The 14,946-nt window shown below is 43.6% G+C and overlaps 1 protein-coding gene and 1 pseudogene across 1 annotated transcript in view; one reads left to right on the forward strand and one right to left on the reverse strand.

The window, feature by feature from the left end:
• The window catches only part of LOC124798898, a 579,112-nt gene that overhangs the window by 20,546 nt on the left and 543,620 nt on the right, over positions 1-14,946 (reverse strand). The window lies entirely within an intron of this gene.
• Positions 6,695-6,812, forward strand: LOC124799559 (annotated as a pseudogene).

Below are 14,946 nucleotides of genomic sequence, written 5' to 3' on the forward strand. Positions count from 1 at the left end.
ACACTTTCGCAGGCCGGGAGGGCTATGGACGCAGCACGGCTCAATATTTCTGTAGCACTCCGTCTTCAGGCCACAAGTGGCCCATAGGGACCATCCGACCGCCATGTCATCCTCGGGTGAGGATGCGGATAGGAGGGGCGTGTGGTCAGCACACCGCTCTCCCGGTCGTTTTCTTTGGCCGGAGCCGCTACTATTTGGTCGAGTAGCTCCTCAGATCGTATCACGAGGCTGAAAGCACCCCGAAAAAATGGCAACAGCGCATGGCGGCCTGGACGGTCACCCATCGAAGTGCCGGCCATGCCCGCCATCGCTTAACTTCGGTGATATCACTGCGGCAAGGCCGTTGCCTCAATATTTCTGTAAGGAACTTCCAATGACCTGCGGAGTCCATGCCATGTCCAGTTGCTGGACTATGCTGGAGAAAAGGAGATCCGACACGATATTATGAGGTATTCCATGACTTTCATCACTTCAGTGTAGGTCGGAGAGACTAGACTAGCGCCGAGAGCTACATCAGACCTGTCTTCGGGCGGAACACAACAGCAGTAAAAACGACAACAATGGATCGACTGCGAGCGTAACTGACGTTCCACGGCGCACAGTGGCACAGCGGCGCGGGTGTCGGCCCGGCGGCGCTGCCACGCGCGGTATGAGGGCGGCGCGGCGCAGCGCGGGACGCGTGACACGGCCGCAGCCCCGGCCGCGCTGAGGCTGCGGTTCGCTGCGCAACGAAGACGGATGCGGCGCCTCCCAGTCCGTGTAGCTGACGCGGCGCCCGCTGAGTTATGGCCCGCGGGCCGCGGCGCGACCAGGCGCCAGCGCCTTCATACACACATCACGGCGCTGCTCCACCCTCTGCTTGCCAACACACGTGGCCGCGTCTCCACCGATGCCGAAATGCGAGTATGCTAATCCGCCGACGAGGAGCCCAAATGTGTGACAGCGATTGTCTATAAATCTGGTGCATTGCTGGACGACATATTGCTTTCCGCTACACCAACGTTAGTGAGAATCGCAGCACCAAGACTGATGAAAGCAAACAAAATTAACTTTGAGATTGGGTAAAGGGCTGTACACAAACGCTTAAGAACATGGAAATGCATACGGCTGGCCACTAAAATTTCGTGGAACAACATGAAGTGTACAAGCAACAAAATCAGAGTGAAAACTCTGTTTCTCTTGGCGTTTAAAATATTGATATAACTTGCATGACTTCACCCGGCTATATTCCTCTTAGTTATTTGAACACTGAACATCAAATAGGTATGATGTGCAGCACAGAGCCGGGCGGGGTGGCCGAGCGGTTCTAGGCGCTTCAGTCTGGAACCACGCGGCTGCTACGGTCGCAGGCTCGAATCCTGCATCGGCCATGGATGAGTGTGATCTCCTTTGGTTAGTTAGGTTTAAGAAGTTCTAAGTCTAGGGAACTGATGACCTCATATGTTATGTCCCATAGTGCTTAGAGCCATTTTGCAATACAGACTTGCGTGTGACAATGAGAGCATTTTAATGCAATAACATGAAAGAAGTATGAGTAACTCCACTCATAAGGGGTTGTAGAAATACGGAGAAACCGCGAGAAATGCATGCTTGAACATAACTGCAGATGCTAGCCAAGCTAGCATTCAGGATGTACACGCGGACGAGGAAAAATAATTCCACGGTTTTTCCCGAATTTCCCGGTTAAAAGTACACTTTTTTCCCGGCGAAAATACACTTTTTCGGTGTTAAGTGACAGTATACTTTCCATCGGGACTATAAAACTTATCAATCCTATGAATGCTTAAGGTTTTATACAACGGCTTAGAACTCTCCAAAAAAAAAATCTGCGTATTTTCATATTACGTAAGTATAAATTCGAATTCCACCAAACACAGCACGTTAATTCCCGAAACATTGAAACCGAGATGGACAATCATATCTCATGTCACGTGATCTCGCCAGCCATTGACAGTAGATATTCACAGCTTTGAACACGTGTTGTAGTCAGTCAATAGCAACATCTTTGTCAAGCAGCGCGAACACACAAATCAGAAAATTTAATAAGTTTAAATTAATATACATAGTGTGCAAACAGTATGCATATAATATTGGTCTTTAAAATACACCACAAAATTACGCCAGTAAAATTTTAAATCATGAATAAATGTCTGGGCTTCTGGGCTCGAAATTTTTCTAAATGGCTGGTCCTCAAAGTGTTAAGTTTTAAATGAGCGTCAGACGCTCTGTGATTTAAGAAATTCATCCAACATTCTCACATGTAACATGATTTAACTTGTGTAAAGGGAAATTTACTTTGAAACTAACGCTTCTCAAACAACCAATCGAAATACACTACTGGCCATTAAAACTGCTACACCACGAAGATGACGTGCTACAGACGCAAAATTTAACCGACAGGAAGAAGATGCTGTGATATGCAAATGATTAGCTTTTCAGAGCATTCACACAAGGTTGGCGCCGGTGGCGACACCTACAACGTGCTGACATGAGGAATGTTTCCAACCGATTTCTCATACACAAACAGCAGTTGACCGGCGTTGCCTGGTGAAACGTTGTTGTGATGCCTCGTATAAGGAGGAGAAATGCGTACCATCACGTTTCCGACTTTGATAAAGGTCGGATTGTGGCCTATCACGATTGCGGTTATCGTATCGCGACATTGCTGCTCCCGTTGGTCGAGATCCAATGACTGTTAGCAGAATATGGAATCGATGGGTTCAGGAGGCTAATATGGAACGCCGTGCTGGATCCCAATGGCCTTGTATCACTAGCAGTTGAGATGACAGGCGTCTTATCCGAATGGCTGTAAAGGATCGTGCAGCCACATCTCGATCCCTCAGTCAACTAATGGGAACGTCTGCAAAACAACAACCATCTGCGCGAACAGTTCGACGACGTTTGCAGCAGCATGGACTATCAGCTCGGAGACCATGGCTGCGGTTATCCTAGACGCTGCATCACAGACAGGAGCGCCTGCGATGGTGTACTCAACGACGAACCTGGGTTCACGTATGGCAAAACGTCATTTTTTCGGGTGAATCCAGGTTCTGTTTACAGCATCATGATGGTCGCATCCGTGTTTGGCGACATCGCGGTGAACGCACATTGGAAGCGTGTATTCGTCATCGCCCTACTGGCGTATCAACCGGCGTGATGGTATGGAGTGCATTGACGGCACTTTGAACAGTGGACGTTACATTTCAGATATCTTACAACCCGTGGCTCTACCCTTCATTCGATCCCTGCGAAACCCTACATTTCAGCAAGATAATGCACGACCGCATGTTGTAGGTCCTGTACGGGCCTTTCTGCATACAGAAAATGTTCGGCTGCTGCCCTGGCCAGCACATTCTCCAGATCTCTGACCAACTGAAAACGTCTGGTCAATGGTGGCCGTCAGTTCTAGTATAATATATTTGTCCAATGAATACCCGTTTATCATCTGCATTTCTTCTTGGTGTAGCAATTTTAGTGGCCAGTAGTGTATTTCCCGCGACCTGTTTGAAACAGGTTTGTTTCAGCAGCTCCAAGAGAGCGTCGGAAAACAGGCGTTACTGCGTATGCACAGCTACGATGATGTAGGAAGCCCGTATGTTCGCACGTATAAAGCATTAACTTACGTTACGTCATAACAGAAACAGGACATCAGAGGCTGCTCCAAGAGCATCGGATTTTGGTAAACCAAACTAAAACACATAATTCGACTTAAAATGCACATTCGTATGTCCAGATTCACAATGAAGTAGGCCCTTACTTGATATTTAGCTTTTCAGAGTGGTTTTTCGGGACGTAAATTTTTTTGGAGTACCAGTATTGTACTGTCTGATGTTAGGTTCTTTATTATGGCATAATGCTATACGTGCCAGAACATCGAAACGTGCACTTGACATTAGCGAACAGTTGAAACTAGCTAACAGTTTGGACTGAAACACTTCGTTTCTGCCGGCCGTTGTGACCGAGCGGTTCTAGGCCCTTCAGTCTGGAACTGCACGACCGCTACGGTCGCAGGTTCGAAATCTGCCTCGGGCATGGATGTGTGTGATGTCGTTAGGTTAGTTAGGTTTAAGTGGTTCTAAGTTCTAGGGGACTGATGACCTCAGATGTTAAGTCCCATAGTGCTCAGAGCCATTTAAACCATTTGTACCACTTCGTTTCGAATAAATTGACTGCCTCTGTGGAAAAGGTTAATAAAAGCCAAATTTCTTTAGCAAACTGACAATAATAACTTCATTGTTCTGCAAGGCGCTTAATGCTTGACAGCCAAAATTATGAAAAACAGATAAAATCAGCCTTTATATTTTATGAAGTAACAGCTTTTTCATGAGATGAGAAAACATTTTATTTTACAAGCACACATCAAAAACTAACAAGAATAAACAACTCGTAACCAAGCCGACTACGGCAAAGATAAATATCTATCAGCTGCAGCTTTCACCCGCTGTTTTTGGCGCAGTGGATAAATGACGTCGCCACATCAGCCCCCCTCCTTTTGAAACCGGGTGCACCAGGTATGTGGGGAAACTTGCACTTTATTTTTCTACGAGCTCTCGTGAAAACATCTGGTGCAGGCAATGGCTGCTCCTGTTCTGCACTTGCTGCTTCGCTGTCCTCTTCTGAAAGTGAGGGCTCGGCGAGACTATCTGCTGTTTCTTTGACCTCCACGTTTGAGGGTGATTTTGCAGACCGAGGAAGGAGTGTACCCTCTTCGGTGTAAGCAGGTTTAAGCCGCTCAATTGAGACTGTCTCTTCTTTACCATCCTTATCGATTTTGAAGCTGTGGCTTCCTCTTGTGATTACCCTGTATGGTCCAGAGTAAGGCGAAACAATAACGTATTTTAGTCTCTCGTGGATTATGGGAATGTATTTTAATTCACTTCATAGCTTCCGGCAAGAGGAATCCGTTTTGTTTTCATTTGACTTGAGAGTTTGAAACGAAGAGGAAACCTCAAAACCACTAACAGCCACACTTCCAGTAGCCAGAATCGGGAGGTGGTACTGCTCATACCCGGCCCAACTATGCATGAGCGTGAGCCCGCTGAAAAGTGCTCAGACGAACCTAACGCAAACAATTGTGACGTCACGCTCTTCGTAAGCAGTTTGTGGTTATGATGTATTGCACAGTTTTCATTCTAAAGCCAGTTCTTACCAGCTAAAATTACAAAAACGTAAGTGAAAAGTAAAACACTGAAAAATTCCCGGAATTCTAAAAAATTTTCAGCTTTTCCCGGTTTTCCTCTGGATTAAAAAATTCCGGGTTTTTCCCGCTTGTCCCAGGACGTATACATCCTGAGCATGTTGCGCAGTTGTATTAGACCACGAACGACACCTTTGAAATGCCCACAATACTTCAAGTGCCATCCGTCGTTAGAACAGTGTGGTGTGTAATTGTGTGCACATTATGTGGGAACTGACCGAACTCGAGCGAGGGCAAATTTTTGTTGTTCGTGTGGTGGGTGTTTCCCTAACCGATGGAGCCAAAGTGTTTGGCGTTCTAAGGGGCACCGTATACACGGAAAGCGGGAAAAAAACATTATCCACTAAGTTACAATGCGGACGAAAGAGTGTGTCGAGTGATCGTAACAAATTGTCATTGAAGAGGGTTGTGACTAAAAATAATAGGGCGGCAGCTGCCTAAGTCAGTTTAGAATTAAATGTCCCACTCGCAAACTCTTTAAATACCAAATCAACATGAAGACTATACAATAAGCAGGGAATTGGAAGCCTAGTTGGAATTCCATAATCACTCATCAGTGATACACAGCACCATAAATGGAAAATGTGGTGCCGAAGACATACAATCTGGACTATGGAGCAGTGGAAGGAAGTCGTTTGCTCAGAAGTGTTTTGTTTCACACTAACTTCTGGCGGAGTCAAACAGGGCTGGAGTTCGCTGAAGATTTGGGCAGCTATATCGTGCTATTCCATGGGCCCCATGGTTACTCTGCAATGTCGCATTACAGCCAAGGATCATGTAACCATTTTTGCTGCTCAGGTCCATCCCATCATATATTGTTTGTTCCCCAATGGTAATGCAGTGTTCCAAGACGACAGGTCTTCTTCTCATACACCTCGCATAGTCCAGGTCTCGTTTTATAAGCACGAAAATTAAATGTCTCATCTCCCCTGACCACCATAGTCACCAGATATCAGTATTATTGAGGCTTCATGGTCTGCTTTGGAGAGAACCGTGCTTGATCTATATCCACATTCCATCATCAGCACCTTAACTTGTCACTATTTTAAGGGCATGGTCCTCTGAGAACCGTACAGCATCTATATTAATCCATTTCGAGATGACTGGAAGTTGTCTGGGATGCCTACGGGTTTCCTATTACGTATGACACATGTTAATGTGTTGTGTTTTCGGTGTTCCCACATTTTATCCAACCCCTGTGTATTGTTTATATATGGCAAGATTGCGCTGTGAGTTCCTCACTAAAAAATCGCATTCGCTTTTTGGTTGTTTGTGAAAAGATAGTGCTATGTCTTGTGCAAAGCAGGAAGGTATACCAGGAAGTGTGGTAACTAGATAGCGGAAGGATCGTCGTACATGGAGACTGCGATTGGTCTCGCAGTATTGCTGTGACGTTATCTATGGTCTTGCTGTCCTGACCTAGCTCAGTTCTACTACTGGCACGAATTAAAAATAGTAGGATACGTATTGAATTTTAGACTTGTATCCTTTAATTCTGGCAGCGGCCTTGCCGCAGTGGATACATCGGTTCCCGTGAGATCACCGAAGTTAAGCGCTGTCGGGCGTGGTCGGCACTTGGATGGGTGACCATCCAGGCCGCCATGTGCTGTTGCCTTTCTTCGGGGTGCACTCAGCCTCGTGATGCCAATTGAGGACCTACTCGACCGAATAGTAGCGGCTTCGGTCAAGAATACCATCTTACGACCGGGAGAGCTGCGTGCTGACCCCACGCCCCTCCTATTCGCATCCTGCACGGAGGATGGTCCCGGTAGGCCGCTCGTGGCCTGAAGACGGAATGTTATTTCTTTTTATCCTTTAATTCTAGCTTTAGAGGATATCACTTCATAAAAAATGTCCAGGTGAGAGTAGGGCTCGGGCACAGACTTCATTATGTGTACAGACATTTCATCCATTCCGGCGATCGAGGATCTCGACGATTTTTGCCTGTTATCGACATTGATACTGGCCAGACATCGGTCCAAGAGATTTCAAGACCTTCAAATACCTTTTAATTTCAAGTTTAAGACGGAAAACAAATGACAAACTAAATATTCTTTTAGTGTGATATAATTGCAAATTAATAATTTTCAGATTTTCTCTTTTACTTGGACTGCTAAATTTCATGATTATATGTCACAAGGAAATACTCACAGGTTTTAATGAGTATCAAAATATGCAACATAAATGACCGTATCTTTAGATTGCATTGGCTTAGAAGCTTAACAGTTTTGCAGCACCATAGGGCAATAGACCTCAGCATGTGACATAAATGTCAACTTGATAAATCTATCCGTTCCTGAGAAAAGGGGTTGTGAACAGTAGGACAGACAGGGAGACGGGCGGCAAAATAAGGCTTCCCCTTTTTTTACCGATTGAAGTAGGAAATCATAAAAAGGATTTTGTGCGGTTTAGAAGTATCAGGTTCGTGAAAACTTCCGACTTTATTGGGAAAAACGTGGCACTGGGGGCAAATTGACACACAAAACGATCACTTGAAGTTCGTATAGCCAGCAATTAGGAAGGGAGCCATTAAACTTAGGTTTACGCTGGTCGCTGTACGTACTTCCAAGATATCTGTGGCATTAACCTTCAACAAAATAGCACAGGACCACATACTGCACACGCTGGCTTCACATACCTCGATAAAGAGGATGTCGGGATGCTACCCTGGCCAGCATGTTCTCCAGCTCTCTCACCCAATGATAACATCTGGTTTGGGTGGCTGAGTGTCTGACACTTCGCCAGACGCGCCAGAATTGTATGGTTTCTAGATGAGACATACCACAGTTAGTAGTGGCCGCTTTGGGCGCCAACTGGAGGGGGGCGCCAGGGGCGTCAAAGCGCAAAATTCGAGTACAACGCGTGTCAGAATCCGTAAGAAAACTGACCCGGGTGAAAGTATTCGTGGTAAGAGGGCTGGGAGGGGGGCGCCAAATGTTAAGTGGCTTGTGTGCATAAACATTATCGAAGCGGCCGTACTGCCGCAGGTGGCAGCTCTGCTTACTTTGCACACTGCACACCAACAAATCACCTACAAATTTAATCACGTATTCCTTCTACTGTAATTTATATGCAGAAGGTTAAAAATTCCCTCATTTACTATCCATCCTGGAAATGCTGTAGTATAGATAGAGTATGATCCAGCTGCCCCTGCCGGCGCTGTTTTATGCAACCTACAATGTTATCACTGGCCTTAAAAAACCATGTGCAAGATTCCCCACAAACTATTAGTCCGAGAGAAGAAATAAACAGGACCTTTTAGTAGGAAATTTGATGATTTAATGGGTCTATATTAATTAATTAATTATTGAAATATAACCTTTTACTTGCATTCAATGGTATGTGTCAGGGCGGTTTGACACACTGATGGCCTGCACCAGAGCAATTACTCTCACATACGATATAATAAAAGTAACATATTACGACGCATGCAAATCATCACGTGTGAGATGTGATGGAACAGTGAAATGAAGTAGCCCCTGCCATGTCTATGAGGTCACTATCAGCTGTGTGTCATCCTGTCTTCCAAGAAGTGTTGTTATTATTTTTTGTGTACACGTAAGTGATTATTGGTCATGTAGTTTTGACTGAATCGCAGATATCCAATGAATAAATAGATTTAGCCTTTCTGGTATCAATGAACCAGAAAATTACAAACTAAATTTAGTAGTTGTGACAACTATATTATGTGCAATCGAGATGTAACTGAATGTTGCGTAAATTTAGGCTGTGAAACAAAGACTTCGACTCCGCAGAAGTCAGTAACAAGTGGCCGATCAGCCACGTCGCTGAGATATTTTGCGTGTGACATGCAAGGCAAGCTTGCAGACAGCGGAAGTGATGGCACCTGTCATTCTTCGAATATTGTGTCCACATTCTTGGAAGCGTGCGGCCTGGTGTTGTCATGCTTTAACTGTAGCATATGCAGCTGCTCATCTTGTTATAGATAATTATAATTAAGTTAGGGAGCCACTACAGAGTAGAGATGTGTTTTCACTGTTGCACAGGTAAGCCATATCATTCTTAGGACCAGGTTAAGACATTATTTAGTGAGTATAAGGAACAGTGAGTGTTTATTTCAGAAGTTTTTAGCTAGTAAAACAGATCTCTCATTCTACCATCTCGAAATGAGAAAATTCAACTTTTTAATAAACCTGATACATAGTAATTGCAAGTACAGATAACCTAAGCTAATAATTCACTTTTCCACGTCCATACTACTGTAGAAATCATATATAACTCTTTCAGACCCTAATTTTTTTCTGGAGGAAGAAAAATTTCGCTCTGTGTTCTAACGTTCTTAGGCGATTTTTTAATGATGTTAGACCCTGATTTGTACTGGTATATGTACCCGTTTTCAATACATACCTAGAACATCTGGATTCTTTTAATGGACTAAAATAAATAATTTTGAAAAACTCACTGTTGTAATAAATAAAATGATAATTCAATAATTACTATGCAAGATAATAATAATAATAATAATATTCAGTTATACAGTGGAGTATAACCAACCAACAACTTCCTTCAATTCTGGTAGTCACAAGCCGCTGCACACTGCTACATTTACTTGTTGACGTTTTTACAGTGGTGCCCAACAGATGGAAGCACTTGCGCATGATGAAAATGCTGAATATTAACTGATGTATAAATGAGGTTTCCATTGAGGACAAATATTTATGTTGCATCCAATACACACTGAATATCAAAATACACAATTGTAACCAAATGGTCTGATAGAGATAAGCAATTTGGATTTAAAAGATTGTCTAAAGAAGTCAACAGATTTTTTATTTTCCCTTAGGCTGTAACTGGGGATCACTTTCACTCGTACAATTTGCCACATAGGCGCCATGCATACATTTCTACAGCTGGAATCATGCCTTAGAATAATTTCTCCTTCAGCGATTTAAGAAGTGCTTGGCACTGTTACTAGTTGTCTGATGACACCTTAGTTTCCACAAGAGTTATGGGACCTTATGATGCCGGCACGCACATGTGGGAACGGCCTGTGTTAAAACATGAAATAATGAGTGTCGTTATCTTTACTGACCAGTGAAGGTTTTGTATATCTCCTTGTCATAATCGAAGAGGGAGAAAGGTAAATTGACAATAACCCACGTGTTACGATCTGCAAACGTAAATTTTCGAGCTGACGTCCAGGACACAAATGTGTTAGTTATAAGTATTGCCGGAAACATCTGCTGCGTCATCGTGCACCGAATCAGTAAGTTACTGCTGCCACTCTGAAATTTCTAAAAATGTGTGACGTACGCTTCCTCATCTGCTACTATCCATTTTCGGCAACGTATCAAACGCTTCTGTACACTATTACGAACTGATATGGATCATAACGCTGTTACACGCACGGTCATTCTTGTATTATTATGCCTGATCATTGTTACATTTTGTTAGCAGAACATCAAAACTGTCGGTTGTAATTAATATAGATATCCATCAGCTGTTTGTGACACCTGTATACGCTATAGCGGAAAACCAATCCAATATAGTCCAAAACACTTGCGAAACGTCGCCTAAAAACCAAAGCTAAGCTAAAATTCCTGCCCTTTGATTTTTTTTTCTTTTTGCGAAAACCAGAGATTCTGTACCTTCGTATTTAGTTCGGTAGCCACACTAGAATGAGTGGGAGAACTTAGTAGAAAAGTGTCGAATTCTGTAATATTTCGTTCACGCATGGAACAAGATAAAATATCATTGTAAGCATTCTTATGTGTTCTAATCTCTATTTCCCACACATACGTTAGATACAACAGAACAGTTGCACAATCGAACTCGAATATCTTACCTCTAAATTAATTCAACTGGGTTTCGTGTGAATGATGTCACCTTTCTTCCAACGATTCTCTTGAAGTTCCTGAGCGTATCAGTTTGGAGACAACTACAACTGTTCTTTTTGTTAATTTTTATTTACGGGCATAATCACATATATTGAAATAACTTGTATAAAACAGCCATCTTAAATCAGTGTGCACCGCAGAAGGACCATTCGCTGTCACTTTCGTTATGAGCCGTACCTACCAGGGGCTATACTAACAGCCAGCTTCCGGGTTCCTTCAGAATCTGATGGCTAGCCAACATCATGAAGGCCGCAGATGCAGGGGACATTCTGTAGAACACGTCACATACATTTTCGCATATGATTCTCTCAACAGATTTACTGCTCTTTTGCAGAATTGTCCCCAAAAAATCCACGTCTTCCATAGCCCCTCCCCCCCCCCCCCCCCCCTCACTGCTAATTTCACGTGTTCGGTCCTTTTACTTCCCTTAGTAGTGCTATCTTTTCATATTACGATGTCGAAAGACGTTCCAGGCGTTTACTCTTACTGGTCGTTTCTCTCGTTTATACGCACCATATTGCATTCATCCGACATTAAAAATGTCCGTCATACAGTGTACTGAGATTCTTTATTTCATTACAGTCATCCAGCTACATTATTTTCCTGTAGGCAGCGACATGGTCAGCCAACAATATTAGAGTGTCACTGTCCTGATAGTCCTGATATACGGTTCATGTATGTTGAATACTTCAGTGACTCTGCCACTGTTCCTTTAAGAACAACCGGCTACTTTTTTTCTGTTCAGCCTTCTCCACGTTGCACAACATACTTCGTTATATCGGTGAAACCTTTCTTAATAGCTTATTGCAGAAGAGACTTTGTGTGATTCTCTCTTTATAAATAGTCAATATTGTGGTATATCGTCGAAAGTCGTTCGGAAAATAGAAAGACTAAATTTACCTGGTCGCTAGTGCTACTATATCCATGACAGTATCGAATTCTCGGAGAGGGATGATGGCGTTATTGGTAAGAGAATATCAGAGAAGTTTTCATGTATTCGAATGTATGAACTTTTAGGCAGCCAGCAAAGTCTTTCCGTAAGTATTGCATAATCCTTTACGAGATTCATTTCTCTACCTCGTTGGTGTAAAGTAGGTCTGCCCACTACTGTTTAGCGGCGCCTCTCGCTGTCAGATAAACCTTACTTTTAAGCGGTGTTGCACGCCTCGCACATTTTTGTATGAGTCCGCCAACTGGCCGTAATGAACCCCTTGCCTCTCGTAATGGAATATTACATTAAAACGCCTCTGCCTAGCAGCCGACCTGCCCTTTCTGCATCTCTCTTTCTCTCTCTTTCTCTCTGTCTCTGTCTCTGCCTCTCTCTCTCACTCACATACACACACAAACACACACAAACAAACACACACATACACACACGCGAGCGCGAGCACTCGCTCGCGCACATACTATCTCTCTTCCTCTCTCCCTGCTCCTGCCTGTTGTCCCCAGTGATTTAAGAAAATAATAAACTGCCCCCTTAATTACAGCCACCTTGCGTTCTCACAGCTACAACCGTACCCTCGCCTTGCTGCCTCTGAAAAGAGTCCTTATAAACGACCCTAAAGAGTTTTTTTTACATGTATAAAATACTTTACCCCTCCCTCTTATTTTTGCTGTATGCCTAAAAGAGATATGGTAGACAAAAAGACTCCGGAGCACAAAAGCACAAAGCATGGTTCGTTAACCACATCTGGCGCTCCATTAGTTTGTTGTTGATTAAGGCATTATTAGCCGTCCTTAACTGTCTACGTTTACCTAAAGCCGAATTCCGTTGTTAGATGTGTTAGAACCATTCGTGTACGCTGCTCACAAACCCAAGTTTTAGTCATCATTCCAAGTGTCAGCATCCCCCATACCCCAGCTCCACCTTCTGTGTACATTTGCTACATACAGGGTGTTTCAAAAATGACCGGTATATTTGAAACAGCAATAAAAACTAAACGAGCAGCGATAGAAATACACCGTTTGTTACAATATGCTTGGGACAACAGTACATTTTCAGGCGGACAAACTTTCGAAATTACAGTAGTTACAATTTTCAACAACAGATGGCGCTGCAAGTGATGTGAAAGATATAGAAGACAACGCTATCTGTGGGTGCGCCATTCTGTACGTCGTCTTTCTGCTGTAAGCGTGTGCTGTTCACAACGTGCAAGTGTGCTGTAGACAACATGGTTTTTCCTTAGAACAGAGGATTTTTCTGGTGTTGGAATTCCACCGCCCAGAGCACAGTGTTGTTGCAACAAGACAAAGTTTTCAACGGAGGTTTAATGTAACCAAAGGACCGAAAAGCGATACAATAAAGGATCTGTTTGAAAAATTTCAACGGACTGGGAACGTGACGGATGAACGTGCTGGAAAGGTAGGGCGACCGCGTACGGCAACCACAGAGGGCAACGCGCAGCTAGTGCAGCAGGTGATCCAACAGCGGCTTCGGGTTTCCGTTCGCCGTGTTGCAGCTGCGGTCCAAATGACGCCAACGTCCATGTATCGTCTCATGCGCCAGAGTTTACACCTCTATCCATACAAAATTCAAATGCGGCAACCCCTCAGCGCCTGCCACCATTGCTGCACAAGAGACATTCGCTAACGATATAGTGCACAGGATTGATGACGGCGATATGCATGTGGGCAGCATTTGGTTTACTGACGAAGCTTATTTTTACCTGGACGGCTTCGTCAATAAACAGAACTGGCGCATATGGGGAACCGAAAAGCCCCATGTTGCAGTCCCATCGTCCCTGCATCCTCAAAAAGTACTGGTCTGGGCCGCCATTTCTTCCAAAGGAATCATTGGCCCATTTTTCAGATCCGAAACGATTACTGCATCACGCTATCTGGACATTCTTCGTGAATTTGTGGCGGTACAAACTGCCTTAGACGACACTGTGAACACCTCGTGGTTTATGCAAGATGGTGCCCGGCCACATCGCATGGCCGACGTCTTTAATTTCCTGAATGAATATTTCGATGATCGTGTGATTGCTTTGGGCTATCCGAAACATACAGGAGGCGGCGTGGATTGGCCTCCCTATTCGCCAGACATGAACCCCTGTGACTTCTTTCTGTGGGGACACTTGAAATACCAGGTGTACCACCAGAATCCAGAAACAATTGAACAACTGAAGCATCTCATCTGCATGTGAAGCCATTCCGCCAGACACGTTGTCAAAGGTTTCGGGTAATTTCATTCAGAGACTATGCCATAATATTGCTAACATTGTGGATATGTGGAAAATATCGTACTATAGAGTTTCCCAGACCGCAGCGCCATCTGTTGTTGAAAATTGTAACTACTGTAATTTCGAAAGTTTGTCTGCCTGAAAATGTACTGTTGTCCCAAGCATATTGCAACAAACGGTGTATTTCTATCGCTGCTCGTTTAGTTTTTATTGCCGTTTCAAATATACCGGTCATTTTTGAAACACCCTGTATTAAGAACATATATTTCAAGACTTTTATATTGGTAAAAATTCAGCCTCGTCTGCTTTCCCAGTCTCCATTGTTAACTATTCTTGTGCACATAGATGATGTCCTACTAACGTGTCCCTTAGGGCTTCGTTCTACTAACACTTTATGTCGTGTTTAATGTGCGCACAAATTTTGACATTCATTTTTAGCAACGCACATTTCTAATCTATGTAAATGTATAAGTGATTACTGACATCTTTGTTCATCGGATGCAGCTACACGAAATGATGTATTGAAGGTGAAATATCGAACAAATTTTGTTTTGAAACATGATTATTCGTTACTAAAGTTTGTAAGTCTGCGCAACTGCAAAATTACGAGTACAATCTGTTACTGGTGACTAAATTATAAGAAAATAGATACACTTCGTTTGTTTTGGATTTATTGACGATGATTCTACTGGGGATTGCTAAAGGTGAT

Source organism: Schistocerca piceifrons, chromosome 5 (assembly GCF_021461385.2).
Source record: "Schistocerca piceifrons isolate TAMUIC-IGC-003096 chromosome 5, iqSchPice1.1, whole genome shotgun sequence".
NCBI classification, from domain to species: Eukaryota; Metazoa; Arthropoda; class Insecta; order Orthoptera; family Acrididae; genus Schistocerca; species Schistocerca piceifrons.